Raw genomic sequence first — 22,550 nt, 5'->3', positions numbered from 1 at the left:
TTCATCAACACTTTTCTATGTACCAGGAACTATTTCTAGCCATTTGTATGCATAGAAGAAATAATCTACTATGAAGTAGGTTATTCCCATTTTATAGATGACCATTCTGAGGCAGAGGGAAGTGAGTAATTTGCTCAAAGTAACACAGCCAATAAGTGACATGGCTAAGATGCAATGAGTCTGGCTTAAGAAGCTATATGGTTAATCACTAAACTGTGTATCATTATGTCCAACAGGAAATACTTTGTGCAGGCTTGATTGTCAGGGACACAAACAGACTGTCATTGACCAAATTTACTAAACATTCTCACTCGAAGAAGAGCTCCAGCTGATCCTGGCATGGAACTCTCCATGCTGCTCTAAATTAGGCAGCCAGGCCAAAAGGAGATACGTAGCATCCATGAAGAACAAAGAGAGGCAAGGTCTGCTGAGCAAGGCATGGCACGGAGGAAAAAGTGGAGGGGAAAAAAGGAGCTAAAAGGAGAAGAATGAAAGAATGCAGAGGAATGCTGCCAGCCACCTGGCCCAGCTGAAAGATCCTCTGAGGTGAGCATGCCAAACCTCAGCAACTCCAAGCCCAGCTCCCAGAATAGCTCTAAGGAGGCACGCTGCCAGTGAGTCACTTATTACAACCAGAGCTGAGAGCACTTAATCAGATGCATCCGGTTTGTGTTCATGAGATGTTAGGTGGAAATATGTGGTCAACTGCAATGAATTGACGTCTTAAAGTCAGCAAGCCATTGCCGGAAGCCAGGTCTCTTGCAAGTTGAAACATAATCTTTCTCTCTTGAGTGCCTGCCATCTATCTAATTGGTTCTGCACATTTTATCCCTATATAATAGACTCTCTAATGAAGAGGAAATATTTCTTTCTTGTGATGACTGAACAAAAATTCAGAATAGAAGCTAGTAGGATCACATCCATGGAGTACTCAGGCCAGGTACCCATGAGAAAAGGCCAGTCCCCTACGTACGGCATGTTACAACACTGCGAAAGTCATCTGATGCCATTAGACCCAGGAAGGCTGGCACAGAAAACATGCCACCAATATGGAGAGGGTCAAGATGACCATGAGAATTGATGAGCTTCCTTTTCTGCTAGGAATTCCCACAAATGATGTGTCATCATTGTTGCCAGTTGCCTTCAAGATTTGCCTGGACTGTAATCTATCAGTTGGCTATCTCAGTGTACTTTAGGTGTTTACTATCATCTTGAATACTTTTTTCTCCTGAGTAAGAATGCACGGCAGATACTCTTGGTGTCCCCTTTAGATTCCCCCTACCAGGGCAGTGTGTTTATCTTCCAGTTTCTATGGCTGTTGCCTTCTTCTCCAGAGGATTATTACCTTGCCAGGAGATGCCTGGGAAATTATGCTGTTCCCCTAAGTGGCCTATAGCCAATGACAGACTAAAGTGGGGTTACAACAGCTCAGTCTCCTTGCCTCTGGGCAGGGCAACTTATTTGTTGCATCTATACACCAAAACTCCTTGCGGGATCAGTCTGAAGCTAAGATTCTCCTAAAACCACAATTTTGCCCAGCTTCTTCTCCTGCCCTCTCCCACTTCCCTTGCTCCCCTGCAGGTTTTACCTGAAAGTATCCTATCAATCAATCACCTGTACAAAAATCCCTGCTTCAGGCTCTGCTTCTGGGGAACCCAGCCTAAAACAGCCTGTAAGATCTTTGTTGACAAAGACCGTAAGTTATGCACATGGCAAATAAGCAGTATAATGCAATGTTTCTCAAACTTCAGCTCTTCACATACCGCCTGCATTATTTTGCCATATTTTTGTATTACTTACGCAACTATTTACCTAATAGTTGTTTTTAAATAGTTTTCAAACTAACTCCTTTTTTAAAAAAACTAACCTTGCCCCCCAAAATATTTCTGAAACCATGAGTTTGAAATGCTAATTTAAATTTTAGTACACAATAAAATATATATATTCATCTAAATATCATTTTATCAACAACCGTGTGTCATATGCTCATAGACTCATCTTTAAAAACATAATAAAATGAAAATTGAATGTCTGTCTGATTTGTAAACTCTATTTTTATTGCTTTATAGCACTACTTCAGAGACGTGCTTACATTGGATATAGGATAGATTCTTGTTGATTTCTTAAAATTCAATAAGTACTTTTTAATTTTCTCTTAGTCTCTTATCTTGCCAATAGTTCTAATGGGGATTTCTTATGACACGAAGTAAAAAAAGGAAAGAAGTACTAATTTTTAAAAAGCAGAAATAAGTGAAAAATCCATTGGTGTCTACATTCTATCTTCAATGTTTGGATTTTTCTGGGATCCTCTGACAACATGTTTCTGTCACATGAAAACATCTCACTTAATGATTAAATCGAAGTTTACTTGCAAGGAAATGAGAGCTTCTAGAATCTTGAAACTTTAATTGCTAGAATATTTATCTGACATCATGAAGCTCAGATGCTTTTCTCAAAGAAGGAAGAGGCATTGGTGGCCATCTGCTCAAGTTGCTGGGCAGCACAGTGCAGACTGTTGACATTATACACCTTTTCCTCTGAGCTGTGGCAATGCAGTTAGAATGTGTGTTTGGAATCATGATCCTCACAGATGGAGGCTGATTTCAAGGATACAATCTTCAAAGAGAGACATGCCGTATGGATCTCTTTATATACATACACAGAGCCTAGGATGGTGGCTGTTCCTCCTGACTTCTCCCATCTTGACTGCATCGACTTGGGCTTTCTAGTGGCTCCTTTGAGGAACACAGAGTATTTCAATGTGGAAGGTGATCAGTCAGTTGTAAACAAAATACTTCTGGGTCAGAATTTTCCATCTTGTCTCCAGAATAATGGGTTTTATCCATTGTTCATCCTTCACACATTCGCTTTAAAACAATCTAGTATGGAAGGGATGTAAGTCTGAGGTTCAGCATGTATTGAAAAGCAAGCTTTGTACATTTGCAGGAATTACCAAAATCATACATGTTGAACCTAATGGGACAGGTTTAAAATTAGAGATTCAGAAAATGTAGCACTTATAGGTCAGGAGAATGCATGTAGGCTGAGTGAAAGAGTTCCTGCTTTATTGAATCTTCAATTCTTTCCAAAATAAAAGCCTATTTTAAAAAAGGTACTACTTGATGCTTTTATCCATCACTGCATGCCTCATTGAATGACAAGGTCTGCTGATAGCCAAACTTGAGCTTCATCAGTAAATCAATTAATATCTTTGTCTATGGGTTTCCTGGTGTGAGACAGTACATAATCTTGGTCTCAACCTGATTTTTCCTCTTGAAGTGGCAAGGGATTTGTTTTTATTTTCCAGTAGTTACATAGCTTACATTTTTCAGTATGATCCCTGTACATCTGTTCATTTCCAGAAATGTCCTTAGTATTACTGCTTCAGTCCTGGGTAGGTTTTTTTTTACAGGCTCTTAATTGTTGCAGTAGTTGCTTGAGTGGTCTGTTTTTGCTTCCATCGCTATGGCCTTGGGAATCTAATTCTCTTCTTTCTTGTAGCTCTCTAATAGAGCCAAATAAGCACCACATCCTAAAGCCAATCTAGTCCTCTCTGGGTTGTGAGAGGTGGATTAAATTTTTAATTATATATTTTAAACTTAAAAATAGGAAATTAAGCTTTTGCTAACATATATATCGATAGATGCAGGTGCTCTAATTTACTCTGTATGTAAGACAGGCATGTGCCACATGTAGAAACTGAGGCATCCTTGGGGGAGGGCAGAAGTTCTAAGGGCATAGGAGGTGAAAGGGATGGCTTCATGACAGAGACCTCATGCCATCCTGTAAAATAAAAAAAACACCTCAATCTAAACGTAATACCAATAACTCATAGGCAAACAATAAAAATTGGCAGATACTTTCATTCCTACTTTGAGCTCCTTATCAAGCACATCAAGAGGTAGAAACAATGAAGATGTAATCAGATATGACAAGAGGGAAGCCAAAATAATTCAAAATTATCCAGGCTCTTCAAATCTCACAGTATGTGTGTTTTCTGCCTTGAAATGTTAGCTAACGATAATGTGGAGCCATCACAATTAGTAAGACATTGAGAATCTAAGAATCCAGAAAATGCAGACAAATCTTTACAATCTTTTCCACTGATGTTTAAAGCCACAAGAAACCCATTTAGCTGACCTTTTCAGTGAAAACAAGTGACTCTCAGGAATATGCTACCCATAAGTTATGTTTCCCTAAATAAACAGGTTTAACCTGTTCCTTCAAGGCAAAGGTGAGATTTTAATGAAGAATGAGAACCTACTTGCTTTTAAAAAGAACTCATGCAGAGTACTCTTTGAGAACCGCTATCTGCTAATATTTGCATAACTGTGATTTTGTTGCTGAAAATGATATGTGTCATCTATGAAAGCTTTCATATTTGCACACTTAAAAATATGACAAGAGGTTCATTTAAGTTCTTCCAAAATATTTCAAAATAAATAGTTTTGATGGACTTGAATCATTTTTTGAAATATAAAAATGTAACATTTATATTTATTTTCAAGAGCTATGTTGATATCTTGGAAGATAGAAATATGATAGCTACATTTCAACAAAAAACTTTGTGTAATTGATGGATGGAATAGAAAAATCAATATCTGATATAATAAGCATGGACTTCATTCATTTGGATCTCTATATATTCGCAGGTATCTTTTTCAGATGTGGCAGCCAGTCAAACCAATTTTCAAAATAAACTGAATTTAGGAACTTCTACTTCTGCCAAAGATGGAGAAATCATAACCAAATTTACCCTCTAGCCTGAAAATATAAAAAAAAAAATACCTAGACACAATAATATAATGGCTTTCATAACACTGGAATTCAGGCATAAAAAACAGCGATTATTGACAAGTGAAAATAAGATAAGCCTATGACTATCCCAGCTTACAGCCTTAAGAGAGTTTCCTGATGGCGGCTCTAAAAGCAGAAACCTAGGTGGAGGCAAGTGAACTTGCTGAGTTGAGGTAACAGGCTGAGAGTCTGGGAAGACCTAAATGGTTAGAGTTTGCAGGACAGAGTGCCAGAGAAGAGAGAGCTGCAAAGTGAAAGAACCCCAGAGATCTGCAGAGGATATATCCTCAAGCGATCAGCAGAGAACTACTCAGTGCATGCATGTGAAGAAACTACCCACTTCCAGAGAAAACCACTCGAAGGGATTAAATGTAACAATAGTCAGTGCTCACACAGGGTGGAAGATAGTGCTACTTCCCACAAGCCAGACTGGGAAACCTCATAATTAACAGTGCACTGGGTAAAGTACTCATCAAGTCTTGCCTCAGTGATGCTAAATAATTAGCTCACTCAGATCCCAACTCAATAAATCAAAACCAAAGTCTCAACAGGACAACCTGTTTCAAAGTAACTTAATTGTATCCCAGGACTAAATTCAAAAATATTTGTATAGAAATATATAATTTACAACACCCAAAAATGTAAAATTAACGATTTTTGATATCTAATCAAAAATTACCAGGTGCGCAAAGAAGCTGGATAAAACTCATGGTAAGGAGAAAAATCAGTTCATTGAAACTGACCCAGAACTGTCAGAGATGTTAGAGTTACAAAAACATCAAAACACATATTATAACTGTGTTCCATAGGCTGAAAAAGTTAAATAGAGACATGGAAGATATAAAAAAGACAAAAATCAAAACTTTGGAGATGGAAACCATAATGAAAAATAAACTAGATGAGATAAACCACAGTTTAGACATTGCAGAAAGAAAAATAGTGAATTTAAAGACATAACAATAGAAACTACCCAAAACAAAACATGAAGAGAAAAAGACCATCACTGAGCTGTGAGACAACTTCGGGCAGCCTAATATACATGTAATTAGAGTCCCAAAAGGAGATGGGAGTGGGGAGCAGAAGTAAATATGGGATGCCATTTGGGCAAAATTTTTCCCAATTTGAAGGAAAATATAAATCCACAGATCCAATAATCTCAACAAATGCTAAGCATATGAAAAATAAAGAAAATCACACCAAAGCACATCATAATGGAATTGCTCAAAACAAGTGTTAAAAAGAAGACCCTAAAAGCAGCCAGAGAAACAAGACTTGTTAGATGCAGAAGAAGAACAGGAATGACAGCAGATTTCTTATTAAAAAAAATTAAAAGGAAAAGAGAGGAGCTAAGTCTTTAAACCACTGAAAATGAAGAATACTGTCAGCCTGGAATTCTATACCCAGCTAAAATGTATTTTAAAAATGAAGGCAAAATAAATACTTTTAGGAATTAAAAATTGAAATAATTTATCTCTATCTAAACTTTAATAAATGTTAAAGGGAGCTCTTTAGGCAGAAGAAAATTATACCAGATGGAAAGGCAAATCTACACATAGACATGAAAATCACTGGAAATGGTGCCTATGCAGGTAAATATTTAAGAGTGTTTTCTTATTATTTAAATTTTCTTAAAGGATAATAGACTGTTTAAACAAATAATAATGACGTAGTATTGGGTGTATGATACATGTACAAATAAAATGTATGATAATAAAAGCACAAAGGATGGGAGAAGAAAAATGAAAGTATACTAATACTGTAAGTTTCTTATATATGAAGTGGTGTAATATGTGAAAGAAGACTTGATAGTATAAAGATATATATTATAAACCCTAAAACAACCACTAAAGTAAACCAAAAAGAATTGTAGCTAATAAGTCAAAAGGTAGAATAATAAAAAACTAGAATTATAACAGTTACACAATTTATCCAAAGGGAGATAAGAAAAGAAGAAAAAAGAAACAGAGAACAGATAGGAAAAAGAGAACACAAGATTGTACATTTGAATCAACATAATAATCATATTAAATGGAAATTTTCAAAATACCCAATTAAAGTGCAGAGATTGGCAGGTTTGATAAAAAAGTAAAACCCACCTATACGTTTTCGATGAGGAAAACTCTTTAAAAATAAAGACACAAAGGCTGGCTTGGTGGCACAGTGGTTGAGTTTGTGTGCTCCGCTTCAGCGGCCTGGGGTTCACAGGCTTGGATCCCAGGCAAGGACCTATGTGCCATTTATCAAGCCATGCTGTGTCAGGCATCCCACATATAAAGTGGAGGAGGATGGACACAGATGTTAGCTTAGGGCCAATCTCCCTCAGCAAAAAGAGGAGGATTGGCAGCAGGTGTTAGCTCAGGGCTAATCTTCCTCAAAAATAAGTAAATAAATAAAGACACAAATAGGTTAAAAGGAAAAGGATGTGAAAAAGTCTACAAACACAAATCTAAAGAAATTAGAGTGGCTATGTTAGTATCAAACAAAGAAGATTTTAGAGCAAAGAATATTGTCAGAGATAAAGAGAATTGTTTCATAACTATAAAGAGCTCAATTTATCAAGAGAACATAATAATCCTAAACTTTTATGCCCCTAATAACAGAGCTTTTATATACATGAAGCAAAAATTGATAAAACTGTAAGGATAAATAGAAAAAGCCATAATTATTGTTGCAGACTTCAACACCCCTCTTTCAATAATTGATGGAAATGAGTAATTATATAGAAGACTTTAACACCACCATCAACCAGCTTGACCTGTGTAGCATCTATAGAACACCCCACTTAATAACAACAGAATATTCATTATTTACAAGTACACAAAGAACATTGACTGTGATACACCTTGTTTGGGGCCATAAAACAAGCCTTAACAAAGTTAAAAGGATTTAGATCATATAAATTATGTTCTCTGACTACAATGGAATTAAATTAGAAATTAATAACAGAAATAACTCTGGAAAAGACCAAATTATTTGTAAACGAAAGAGCCCATGGATCAAAGAAGAAATTAAAGGAGAAATTATAAGGTATTTTGAACTAAACATGAATAAAAATACAATATACCAAACTGTCTGGGATGCACCTAAATCAATGGTTCTCAACTGGGGGTAATTTTGCCCCCTCTCCTTCAGGGGACATTTAGCAATATTTGGAGACATTTTTACTTGTCACAATGGTAGGGGATGAATGGAGATACTGCTGGCATCTAGAGAGTGGAAACAAGAGATTCTGCTAAATACAATGCACATGACAACTCCACATAACAAAGAATCATCTGACCAAAACATGTCAATCATTCTATCAAGAAATTCTTATTTCAAACAATAATTAGGGGAAATTTAATAGTACTAAACACCTATATTAGAAAAGAAAAAAGATATTAAACTTTTAACTAAAAGACTTCCAACTAAGAAAACTCTAAGCGCAGGTGGCTTCATTGGTGGATTCTTGCAAACATTTAAGAAAGCCAGAGTACCAATTCTACACAAACTCTTCCAGAATGTTAAAAAGTGATATTACATCTCAAATTATTCTATGAGATGAACTATACTCTGACACTATAACCAAAGACAAGAAAAGAAAAGAACTTACATTACAATATCCTTCATTAAGATAAATGCAAAAATATTTTAAAGAATTTTAAGGCTGTTTATGTATTGAAAGATTCAACATTGTTAAGATGTCCATCTGCTCCCAAGTTGATATACAGATTCAAAACAGTTCCTATCAAACCTCAGCAGGCTTTTTGTAGCAATTTGTGAGATGATAGTCAAATTCATATGGAAATGGAAGGGACCTAAAACAGCAAAGCAATTTTGAAAAAGAACAAAATTGGAGGACTAATACTACTTAACACTAATACTACAAAACTCATTATAAAGCTCAGTAATCAAGGCAATGTGGTATCGGTATCAAGACAGACAAATAGAGCTATGGGACCAGCAGAAAGTTCAGAAATAGATCCGTGCTTACAAAGATAGCTTATTTTCCACCAAATTGCAAGGTGATTCATTGGGAAAAGATAGTTTTTTTAAAAAATGGTGCTATAAAAATGAGTATTCATCTTTAAAAATCTTTAATCCACACCTCATCCCATATACAACAATTAATTCAAAATGAATCACAGATCTAAATGTAAAAACTGAAATGATAAAACCTCTAGAAGAAAATCTTTTTGATGTAGGATAAGGCAAAGATTTCTTAGATAAAATGCCAGAAACATCATCCAAAAGAGAAAAATCCTGATAAATTGAGCTACATTAAAATAAAAGCTTTCTGCTACTTGAAAGACTATTCAGAAAATGAAAAACAAGGTATAGACTGGGTGAAAATATTTGCAAATTATGTCTGATAAAGAACTTCTATCTGAAATATATAAAGAACTCCTGGAACAAATAGTAAGAAAACTAACAATCAAACAACAAATAGGGAAAAGGTTTGAACACACCACCAAATAAAATAAACAGATGGCAAATAAGTACATGAAGAGATATTTACATCATTAGTCATGAGAATAAGGCTAATTAAAGAGATAACATGACTAATATTACAGATAATGACCATACTAAGTGTGACAAGGATATGGAGGAACCAGAACTCTCATACACTGCTGGTACGAATCTAAAATGATACAATCATTTTTAAAACCAGTTTGCAGATTCTTAAAAACTAAACACACACCTACCACATGACCCAGTCATTTCACTGGTAAGTATTCACCCAGGAGAAATGAAAGCATATGTCCATTCAAAGATTTGTACATGAGTGTCCATATCAGCTTTCTATGTAATAGCCACAAAGTGGAATCAATCCAAATGTCCATCAACAGGTGAACGGATAAAGGAACTGTGGCATATCAATAGAATGGAATTCTATTCAACAATGAACTATTGACACATGCAACCATATGGATGAAGCTGAAAATCAGTATATGGTGTAAAAGAAGGTAGACAAAAAAAAAGAGTACATACTGCGTGATTCCATGTATATAAAATTCTAGAAAATGCAAACAGACAAGTAGTGACAGAAAGCAGATCGGTGGTTGCCTTGGAATGAGAAGGGCCAGGAGAGAGGGTTTACAAAGGAGCACATGAAAACTTTTGGAGGCAATGGATATCTTTATTATCTTGATGGTAGTGATGGTTTAATGGGTATATACATATACTCATTATATAAAAATTTGTTAAATTGTACATTTTGAATATATATGTGTGTCTGATGTATATTAATCACACTTCAACAAAGATATTAGAAATAGTTTAAAAATTAAACTTAGGACCAACATGGAATCACTGTATCACAAAATGTTAAAACTAAGGTTTTTAATTAATGAAGCCTATTCAATAGCATTGCTCTCACAAAAAATTATGGCACCAGCTGGCATACAGCTCCTTAGACATTGGGAGGCTGTGCTATTGGGATATGGTATATATATTCAACCAACCTATAAACAATATATGGAACAATTTCCACAATATCTATCAGGGATGGAGGTTATGCATGGCCTCAAAAACCCAGCTGTTCCTTCACCAAGATTGACCTGGCTATTGCCTCACTGCTGAGTGGTCAAACTGACAACCACGTGGGGTCAGTGCTGAGTCTCTCACATGCACCGTTATCTACACTTTAAGCTTGCTACCTGGTGGCAGGTTGATTACAATTGAATTCTCCCATCATGGGGGTCAGGGTCAGTACATTGTCCTCCAGGATTAGTTTCTTTTCCTCTAATCCAAATGTTTTTCCATCCTGGTTTTCTTTTTCTCTTTATATCCTTTTCAGCATAGTCTCTATTCTCTGCAGGATAAGAGTTTCCTGTAATGCTGTGGTAAAGCAAGAAGGAATGCATTTGACTCCCTTTGGTGGAAAGGGTTTTTTCCTCATTGGAGATCAAGCTGAAAATTGATCCACTTCACATGTGTAGCTCCATCTCATGTCCTGTGTATTCTCCTTATCTTGCTTCCTACTAGCAGTAGTTCAGGAATTATTTTATTTCAAGTTCATTATAAAGTAGCCATAAAAGTAAATTTAAAAGAGCAGCAGGCTGAAATATTTTAAGAAAAAAATAGGCAATAAAGACCTAAAATTAAGACCATTCCTAGCATTAATTAAAGTTGTAGTGATTGCTATTACTCAATTTAATTATGAAATGCCCTCACTACAGCTCAGTGCCACTTGGCCTTTTCTTGTAATAAACAACCATTTGCCGTGTATTCACAAAGTGGATTACAGTAAATATATGCCACGTACAAGCACACATAGTAGGAGATACTTCACAGCAGTATTGAAGGTGATATACCCTGTGTAGTCCCAGTGAAGGCCTTCTGGGTTTTTTAATGTTGGCTTCAGTCAGGGAGAAAAAAATCACCTGTGATCCTCCGCCTCATTGTGCCACCAGCTTGCCACGACTAGTAACCCTACCAACATTTTTTGGAAAACAGAAGCAGGGAGGGACTACAGACAAAGAGTACATAGGGAGCTAGAGGAAGGTTTTGTTGTAGGGTGTCAGCCCTGTTCCCATCCATGAGGGGGTAGTACTGTGCTGACTACATACATAGAGTCTCTGACAGAGGCTGCAAAGCTAATGAAACTGAAGCTCCAAGGCCCCATCCAAAACTCTGGGATGGGCCTATCAACATGTTATCATGGTCACATGTTTCTATAAATTTGGAAAAGTATGATTTTTAAATTTAATTAGTTGCAACACCCATATCTTTACTCTATGATTTCTCCTGCATCACGCAGTCTTCACTCCCTCTTGGATGCCTTGGAGCCACTGGCATTTTTGAGATCTTGCTAAAAGAAAAAGCTAAGCTGGAGAGGCATTTAGTTTGGCTTTAGAAACATGTTTATGGAGGTCACAGTCACTTCCATAAAATATAAAGTTATTGTTGGTATAGGAATGACTTCCAGGAATACCCCTAGTGCCCACTGTCCTGACAATCCAGCATCATGTCACAAAGATGCAGTATTAGAAAGAAATATTACGCACAGTGCTCAACACCAGAAGTATGAGCACATATGAAATCTGAAAAATTCTTCTAATCATCAGACATTAAAACTGTAAGGAGAGGAATTTATCTCTCAGTACCTTGTTAATATGGATGCTCTCTTCTGTCAGAAATATTCTTAAAATGTAGCATATACAATTATAAACAGACTTTTTTCTTTTTTGATGGGAATTAAGCAAAATGGAATCAGAATTTCTGTGTTTTCGGAGTCCAAACAAAACCACACACATAAAGTGAGTATGCGTGGGAAGTAAATGTTTTATGTATGCCAAATATTATAATAAAATATAAATTTTGATCAACCATGCTGTAGGAAAAACTGAATTACATTTCTATTCTTCAATTGAAAAATATATTGAAATTTCATTTTCAAACAAAGAGGTAACCAGAGTACGCACCAAAACTATAGGAAAAAATTATAAAGATATGGCAGATAAAAATTTAGGTTAATTTTCTGGATTTTTGTGATGTTTGTGGCAACTATTAACTAGAAATTTTGTAATTTGTTGTGATTTCTTTTTCTCATTCTAAATAAATATTTTACTTTCACACATAATTTTGTAGTTTCAGGATTTTTTTTCCTCTTTAAAACAGCTCCCCAAATTGTAGAAACTTTGCTATCTTAGATCTACCTTTGGACTCTGAAGTGGCTTAATGTCAGCTGACATGATCATTTCTTCATCACCAACACACACTGCCAGACTGTCACCATATAAAGGGCCTGCTATAGTCACTCTACCTAGTTCTATTGTTAAGATGACTTGGGGATTTGATTTTAGTTACTTCTAGAGGACCAGAGATAGAACTGTGCAGATCCAAGCTTCTAATCCCACAATAGTACTAAGCACTGGGGTATGATACATCACCCACAAACAAAACTGAGTCCACTTTAATATCTTGACGAGAGCAATGCAAAAAAGTTTTTAAATATTTATTTATTTTTAAAGATAAACTTATCTACATTTCACTTGTTTCCACACATGCTTTCAGTCTTTAGCATCAATTTTCTGGAATCTTCTATTAATTATTTAGAAACATTTTGCATGAAATATGGAGATGCCAAGGTACTTTAAATTCTCTCTGATATGATTTGAGGCTAGATAAAATGAATAACTCTTTCCCTTTGTGATGGCATAAATTATCGTGTTCTGAGATTTAGAATATTAGAAAGGCCAAGTGACAAAAAAATGCCCTACAGTAAAAATTTGTGCTTGGTTGAATCAGGAATATTAAAGATGTTTTATTCCGTATGTTTTGAAATTAAATCATGGATAGATCTGTTTGTGTGTTTATGTGTGTGTGTGTGTGTGTGTGTGTGTGTGAAAGGAAACAACCAAGGTACATTTCTTGTTTTCCTGTCATCTATATCTCTGAAAACCATGATAGGTTAATAGAGATACCTTCCTGGTTCCATTATTTCAATACAGATGTCACTAACTTTCTCAGACATATTTTAATTTCTGTTAGTTTCTAATGAAATTCATAATCCTGAGGGAAAGTTAAACTTATTGAAGGATCTTCCTGGATCAATTCAGAATACTAAGCAGCACAAATGTCTGATACTAACATAATTAGTAATATTGCATGGAAAGAAATGTATTCTAAAGGACTGGCAAAGAATTAAATGCATTAGATATTAAACAGAATAACATATATTTTCTAACCTATCAGCAGTCCAATGTAACATGCTGCAATAATAGTGATTTTTTTTCAAAGCATGGACTGAAAATAGTTTATTTGCAGCTTGAAAATTCAGTCATTGTTATACTCGTATTTTGTCATAGCTGCTGAAGTGGAATGAAGCCAGCCAAGATCATGAGGTTGTTCTTAGTATCATGGATCTAGTTTAAGGGGCCTTTTCCTACAGATGTTTATTCTGATAAAATATATATGACTACTCTTTTTATATCTATTTCAAACTCATTCATTGTCTTTCCACTTATACCCCCAATACTTCCAAGTCTTTGGTAAGTAATTCCTTCACGCATTTTTAAATTGATCTGTATGTTTCAAACATTTCTTTTAATTGGTGGCCTTTCTGTGTATTTTTTGTATGTTTATTACTATTTTCTGTAAATTTGTATATAGTATGAAGCCAATGGACTCATCAAACATACTCTGAGTGTAAAATTTTTCAGCTTTATAAAAGTAAATAGAGTAAAATGTAAACACTTTCTCTGTGTACCCACTCTACATTATTCTGCCCTCTTCAGAAATCAATACCCCTGGCAGTTTTTCTTACCCATTTATACATATGCTTATTTTTGTACATGAGTGGGATCACATCATATATACTTTTCTACAAATTGCTTCTTTTACTTACAATATCTTGGAGATCTTTATATTTCAGTATATTTAAGAGCATCTCCTTTTCAACAGATTACTATAGTATTTTGTATAATATGGGATATTCCACTAAGAATTTGATCATTTCTCTAGGATGGAAGTTGGGTTGCTTTCTATAATTTTCTGTTACAAGCAACACTCCTTTCCATCCATCTTGTGTATATGTAGACAATCTTTAGGATAGATTCGTAGACCAGATTAGCTGAGGCAAAGAGTATGGATGCTTCACATTTTGATTAATTTTTCCAAATGGCCCACCAAATTAACACTACAAGCAATATTTTATGAGTTCTTTATACCCTTAGAAACCCTAGATAGTATCATTTAAATCAATAAGATATATAATATATACCCAATACATATGTTATAATTAGATTTTTTCCCAATTACTAGAAAGGGCAAATATCTTATCATTTTTTATTTTTTTGTGAATTGCCTATTTATATCCATTCTCATTTTTTCATGTTTGATTGCCTGTTCTCTTTCTTATTTTACTTAGAAAACTATATATTTTCATAATTTAATGTTTTAAGTATTGCAAATATATTCTTTCAGATAACAATTTTCCCTTAAATATTTTGGTAAAATCTTTTTAAATGTGGCAGAGGTATACATGACAATAATGCAACAAAAATGCAGATATGATACAACAGTTTTAAAAACAGAATATTGATACCCTTGAAATCTCTGTGTGCCCTTCGGTGTCAATCACCTGCTTCGTTCCCAGGTGTATTTGTGTTTATCATTCCCTTAATTATGCTTGTAGTTTTACCAAATATATTCATATTCTTAATATTTTGTTTGATTTTCTTATTTTAAACTACATATGAGATCATACTAATGAACTTTTCAACCACATGCATTTTTGGTTCCAAATTTTATTGCTGAGATTCAGTAATGTTGCTATAATTCATTCATTTTCACTGTAGTACAACAGAATTAATTTTGGCATGAAAGTACATTTTTAAACCATAATTTATATATCTAAGATGCTGTTGGTGGGCATTTCACTTGTTACCAGTTTTCAGCTGTGACCAATAGCATTGTGATGAATATTTTTGTCCAATAACATTTATGTATGAGTATTTTTGTAGGGTATTGGTTCTCAAAATTTTTATCTCAAGACTCCTTAATACTCTGAAAATAATTGAGGATCTCAAGGAACTTTGGTTTATGTGGGTTATATCCATCAACATTTAACAAATTAGAAATTTACACAGAGGAAATTTTAAAATATTCTTTTGTTAATTCATCTGAAAGTAGTAAATACATTACATTTTAATATAAATAATATGTTTAGAAGTGAGGTCAGCAACATGTCAGAGTGAACTGTTCCCTTTATCTATCCCCCTTTGAACTACAACTAAATGGACATTCATTGACCAACAGAGGATACCCACACAACACAACAGGACACCTGAGAGGCACACACAGCTATACATCTGAAGGTGAATGGACTGGGCCCCCAAGAAGTAGTGGAGAAAGATGACCACTCCCCTACACTTCCCTAGCAGCCCTGTGCACATGCATGAATGCTTTCCTGGTTGGTGGGAGTGCCCATCGTGCCTCTGTGGTCCCGCAAGTGGGAACACACCTCAGCATGACTGTAAGAAGAGGTGGCAGCAGCCCTGAGCCTGCATGAATGCTTTCCCAGCTGGTGGCAGTGCCCACTGTGTCTTTGCCATCCCGATGAGTGGCCCTGGCTCAGACTTGGTGAAGAAGCCGCCTCCACCAAGCACAGAGGCTGAAGCAACTGTAAGAAGAGGTGGTGGCAGATCTGTGCACATGCATGAATGCTTTCCTGGCCAGCAGGAATGCCCATAGTACCACTGCAACCCACAAGTGGGAATGCACCTTGGCCCGACTTTAAGAAGAGGCAACGACAGCCCTGAACCCACATGCAAATGCTTTTCTGGCTGGCAGAACTACCCACTTAACCTGCACAACTTCCAGCAGATGGTTGGGATCAGAAATATAGTTCTTGCTTCCCCTCAGCAGTAGCAGGTGGAATCTGTGGCCTGATACTACCACAAATGTGCCGGCAAAGGATTAGTTCATTAAACACCATGAGAAACTACAGCAATAATTCAGGGCAGAAGGAAAACGACAAATCAGAAATGAACCCTGAAGTCACAGAAATTTACAATCTAAATGACAGAGAATTAAAAATAGCTGTCATAAAGAGACTCAACAAGTTACAAGAAAACTCAGACAGTTCAATGAGGAGAGGTATAAAATTAATGAGAAGAAGGAATACTTCATCAAAGAGATTGCAACTATAAAATAAAAAACCAGCAGAAATTCTGGACATGAAGAACACAATTAGTGAAATAAAAAATAATCTAGAATCCTTAAAAAATGCACTGATGTTATGGAGGAAAGAATTAGTCACTTAAAAGATAGAAATACAGAAATACTTCAGGTGGAGAGGAGGGAGAATTAATTTTTAAAATAATGAAGGAATTCTTCGAGAAATATCTGATTTAATATTCATCCTTCTCAAACTATTTCAAAAAATTGAGGAAAAGAGAACACTTCCTAACTCATTCTATGAGGCCAACATCACCCTAATTCCGAAACCAAGGAAGGACAGCACAAAGAAGGAAAATTACAAGCAAATATCACTAATGAACATAGATGCAAAAATCCTCAATGAAATATTGGAAACAGAATAAAGCAATATATTACAAGGATCATACACATTATCAAATGAGATTTATACCAGGGATGCAAGGATGGTTCAACATCTGCAAATCAATCAATGTGATACACTACATTAACAAAATGAGGCATAAAAATCACATGATCATCTCAATAGATGTGGAGGAAGCATTTGATAAGATCCAACATCCATTTATGACAAGAAAAAAAACTCTCAATAAAATTGATATAGAAGGAAAATTACCTCTACATAATAAAGGTCATATATGACAAACCCACAGCCAACATCCTACCTAATGGTGGAAACCTAAAAGCCATCCCTCTGAGAACAGGAACAAGACAAGGGTGCCCACATTCACCATTCCTATTCAACACAGTACTGGAGGTTTTTATCAGAGCAATTAGGCAAGAAAAAGAAATAAAAGGAATCAAAATTGGAAAGGAAGAAATTAAACTCTCGCTGTCTGCAGATGACATGATTTTATATAGAGAAAACACTAAAACTTCCATCAGAAAACTATTAGAGAAGCCGTCTGGTCCTGAATTTTGTTTTGGGGGAGGTTTTTGATTACTGTTTCAATCTCTTTATTTGTGATTGGTCTATTCAGATTTTCTGTTTCTCCTTGATTCAGTTTTGGGAATGAGTCTAAGAATTTATCCATTTTATCTATGTTATCCAACTTGTGGGCATACAAGTGTTCATAGTATTCTCTTATAATCCTTTCTATTTCTGCAGTATCTGTTGTAATTTTTCCTCTCTCATTTCTAATTTTGTTTATTTGAGCCTTCTCTCTTTTGTTTTTAGTGAGTCTGGTTAAGGGTTTTTCAGTTTTGTTTATCTTCTCAAAGAATCAGCTCTTAGTTTCATTGTTCCTTTCTCCTGTTGTTTTACTCTCTATTTCATTTATTTCTGCCCTAATTTTTATTGTTTCCCTCATTCTGCTGACTTGGGGCTTTGTTTGTTCTTCTTTATCTAGTTTTGTTAAATGTAGTTTGAGATTACTTATTTGAGGTTTTTCTTGTCTGTTGAGGTGGGTCTGTATTGCAATGAATTTCCCTCTTAGGACTGCTTTTGCTGCATCCCATAAAAGTTGGTATGTTGCCTTTTCATTTTCGTTCATCTCCAGGTATTTTTAATTTCTCCTTTGATTTCTTCATTGGTCCCATGGTTCTTCAGTAGCATGTTATTTAGTCTCCACACATTTGTGACATGCCAAGCTTTTTTCTTGTAGTTGATTTCTAGTTTCATAGCATTGTGGTGGGAAAAGATGCTTGATATGATTTCAATCTTCTTAAATTTATTGAGGCTTACCTTGTTTCCCAACATATGGTCTATCTTTGAGAATGTTCCATGTGCACTTGAGAAGAATGTGTATTCTGCTCTTTTTGGATGGAATCGTCTATACATATCTTTTAAGTCCATCTGATCAAGTGTTTCATTTAAATCCACTATTTCCTTCTTCACTTTCTGTCTGGATGATCTATTTATTGTTGTAAGTATGGTGTTGAGGTCCCCTACTATTGTTGTGTTGCTGTTAATTTCTCCCTTTAGCTCTGTTAATAGTTGCTTTATATACTTTGGTGCTCTTGTGTTAGGTGCATATACATTCATAAGTGTTATATCTTCTTGGTAGAAAGTCCCTTTTATCATTATATACTGTCCCTCTTTGTCTCTCATCATCTTTTTAGTCTTGGTCTTCTTTGTCTAATATAAACATGGCAACCGCTGCTTTCTTTTGTTTGCCATTTGCTTGGAGTAGCAAATTCCATCCCTTCACTGTGAGGCTATGTTTGCCATTATAGCTGAGATGTGTTTCCTGAAGGCAACATATTGTTGGGTCTTGTTTTCTAGTGCATTCAGCTACTCTATGCCTTTTGATCAGGGAATTCAATCCATTTACATTTAGAGTGGTTATTGATATATGAAGATTTAATATTGCCATTTTATCTCTTGTTTTCCCCTTGTTCTATATTTACATTTTTTCTCTCCCTTTGTACTTCTGACTGCCATTTTAGTTTGGTGGTTTTCTCAGTTTTCTCTTTATTTATGAATTGTGGCTCTGCTCTGATTTTTTGTTTACTGGTTACTGTGAAGTTTGTATCAAAGATCTCATAGAGGAGGTAGTCCATTTTCTGATAGCCTCTTACCTCTAGTAGCCTATGTTGGTTATATCCCGTTCCACTTCCCCTTCTGAGCTATTGTTGTCACAAATTATTCTGTTTTGTGTTGTGAGTTTGTGACTAAGTTGAAGTGTTTATAGTTACTTTCCATGTTTTCCTTCCCTTTATCTTTTAAGTTATAATTATTTGTTAGCCTGTTTTGAAAGAGAGCTGCAGTTTTCTGATTTTTCTCTTTATTTATCTCTTTAATCAATGCTTTGTAAGCCTTTATCTTTTTGTTTCAAGTATGAGGGCATACTTGATCATTTCTTGCAGGAGAGGTCTAGTGGTGATGAACTCCCTCAACTTTTGTTTATATGGGAAAGCTTATATTTCTCCATCATATCTGAAGGATAGTTTCACTGGATAGAGTATTCTTGGCTGAAAGCTTTTGCCTTTCAGTATTTTTAATATATCATTCCATTCTCTCCTAGCCTGTATATTTACTTCCAAGAAATCTTCCGAAAACATGATGGGGGTTCCTTTGTAGATTACTTTGTTCTGTCTTGCTGCCCTTAATATTTTTCTTTGTCATTTACTTTTGCCCATTTTGCTATTATATACCTTAGAGAAGGTCTTTTAGCATTGATGTAACTAGGAGTTCTATTGGCTTCATGTGTTTGTAAGTCTGGTTTCTCCCCAGGTTTGAGAAGTCCTCAACTATTATTTCTTTGAACAAGTTTTCTGCTCCTTTCTCCTTCTCTTCTCCCTCTGGAATACCTATAATCCTTATCTTGCTTTTCCTAATTGAGTCAGAGTGGAGCAGTGGTTAAGTTTGCGAGCTCCACTTCAGTGGCCTGGGGTTCAACAGTTTGGATCTGGGCGCCAACATAAGTACCACTTATCAAGCCACATATAAAATATGTGTCCCACATGTAAAATAGAGGAAGTTGGGCACAAATATTAGCTCAGGGCCAATCTTCCTCAACAAAAAAGAGGATTGTTGGTAGATGTTAGCTCAGGGCTAATCTTCCTCAAAAAAAAAAAAAAACTTTGGCTTGTCAAGTATTGGTGTAGTATCAAAGAAAGATTTTACAATTATCTGAAAAAGATATTAAATATTCCTCTTTTTTCCTAAGCATATATCTGTAAGGGGTTGGATTTTTTTTTTCATATATTTCAACCGAAACAACTTATTTCAACAGATCAAAGGCAGAAACAATAGTGATAATTCAGAGAATTTCTAATAAGCCAAACATTAAAAGGATATGCAAAAATATAAAACAATGCTATACTTTCCATTAATTTTTTTCATTTTGAAAAATAAAGCTATTTTTCTCTAAACGTGTTATTTTTTATTTTTTATTGTTTCAATTATTTCATTGAAGTTGTAACAGTTTATAACATTGTATAATTTCAGGTATACATTATTATTTATCAATTTCTGTGTAGACTGCATTGTGCTCACCAATAATAGTCTAATTGTTATCCGTCACCATACATATGTGTCCCTTTATCCCTTTCACCCAACCCCTAATCTCCTTTCCCTCTGGTAACCACTAATCTGTTCTCTTTATACACGTGTTTGTTTATCTTCCACATCTGAGTGAAATCAGGCTGTATTTGTCTTTCTCTATTAGGCTTATTTTGCTTAACATCATACCCTGAAGTCCATCCGCGTTGTTGCAAATGAGATGATTTTATCTATTTTTATGGCTGACTAGTATTCCATTGTGTGTGTCCTCTCTTTCCATCCAGCCATCGTAGAAGAGCACTTGTGTCGCTTCTATGTGTTGGCTATTGTGAATAATGCTGCAATAAACATAGGGGCGTATAAATCTCTTTGAATTATTGATTTAAAGATCTGGATAAATACTCAGTAGTGGAATAACTGGATCATACGGTATTTCCATTTTCAGTTTTTTGAGAAATCTCAGTACTGTTTTCCATAGTGGCTGCACCAGTTTGCATTCCCACCAGCAGTGTATGAGGGTTCCCTTTTCTCTACATTTTCTCCAACGTTTTTGTTTTGTTTTGTTTTGATTTGTTTTGCTGGCAAAGATTCACCCTAAGCTAACATCTGTTTCCAATCTTCCTTTTTTTTCCCTTCCCCAAAGCTCCAGTACGTAGTTGTATATTCTAGCTGAAAGTCTTTCTAGTTCTTCTATGGGAGCTGCCACCGCAGAAGGGCTACTGACACACCAGCGGTGTATTCCAAACATGGGAACCAAACCTGGGCAGAGTGCACCAAACTTTAACCACTATATCATTGGGGCTAGCTCCAACATTTGTTATTTTTTGTCCTGGTAATTATAGCCATTCTGATAGATGCAAGATGATATCGCATTGTAGTTTTCATTTGCATTTCCCTAATAGTTAGTGATGCTGAACATATTTTCATGTGTCTGTTGGTCATCTGTATATCTTTTTGGAAAAATGTCTGCTCATATCCTCTGCCTCTTTGGTTACTATGGCTTTGTATCATATTTTGAAGTCAGGGACTGTGATGCCTCCAGCTTTGTTTTTTTTCCTATAGATTGCTTTGGCTATTCGAGGTGTTTTGTTGTTCCATATAAATTTTAGGATTCTTTGTTCTATTTCTGTGTAAAATGTCATTGGAATTCTGATTGGGATTGTGTTGAATCTGTAGATGGTTTTAGGTAATATAGACATTTTGACTATGTTTATTCTTCCAATTCATGAGCATGGAATATCTTTCCATTTCTTTATATCTTCTTTAATTTCTTTCTATAGTGTTTTATAGTTTTCAGTGCATAAGTCTTCACCTCCTTGGTTAAACTTATTCCTAGATATTTTATTCTTTTTGTTGCTGTTGTAAACGGGACTATGTTCTTGACTTCTCTTTCTTCTAGTTTGTTATTAGCGTATAGAAATGCAACTGATTTTTGTAAGTTGATTTTGTACCTTGCAACTTTGCTGTACTTGTTGATTATTTCTTTTCTTTATATTCACTTATAATTTTAATGGCTGTAGGATCCATAGTGATATCCCCTGTGTCATTCTTAATATTAGTGATTTGTGTCTTCTGACTAACTATTTTTATGAGAGCCTAATTTTTGGCTGTCTGTTCTGTTCCACTAGTCTATTTGTGTATAACTGTTTTTGTGTGTGTGGTTTTTTTTTTTGTTTTTGGTGAGGAAGATTCACTCTGAGCTATCATCTGTTACCAATCATTTTCTTTTTTCTGCTTGAGGAAGATTAGCTCTGAGCTAATATCTGTGCCAGTCTTCCTCTATTCCATGTGTGGGTTGCTGCTACAACATGGCTTGACGAGTGGTGTATGTCTGTGCCTGGGATTTGAACCTGTGAAACCAGGCCTCCAAAGCAGACTGTGTTGGACTTTACCACTATGCCATGGGGTCAGCCCCCCATCTATACCTGTTTTAATAACATACTTTCTTAATTCTTATAGCCTCATAAATATTTTATATATTTGGTAAGGAATTTTCCTCTTCTTTTCTTCTTCCTCTCCTTTCCCTTCTTTTTCTCCTCTCTCTTCTCCTTTTTTTTTTCTTCTTTTTCTTCCTCTTCCTTCTCTTTTCTTCCTCTTCCTTCTCTTTTCTTCTTCTGAAGGATTTTGCCTATTCTTGGTCATAAGATTCTCCATAAAGATTTAA

The sequence above is a fragment of the Equus quagga genome, chromosome 1 (assembly GCF_021613505.1).
Source record: "Equus quagga isolate Etosha38 chromosome 1, UCLA_HA_Equagga_1.0, whole genome shotgun sequence".
Classification (NCBI taxonomy): domain Eukaryota; kingdom Metazoa; phylum Chordata; class Mammalia; order Perissodactyla; family Equidae; genus Equus; species Equus quagga.
Note: the sequence above shows the minus strand (reverse complement) of the source record.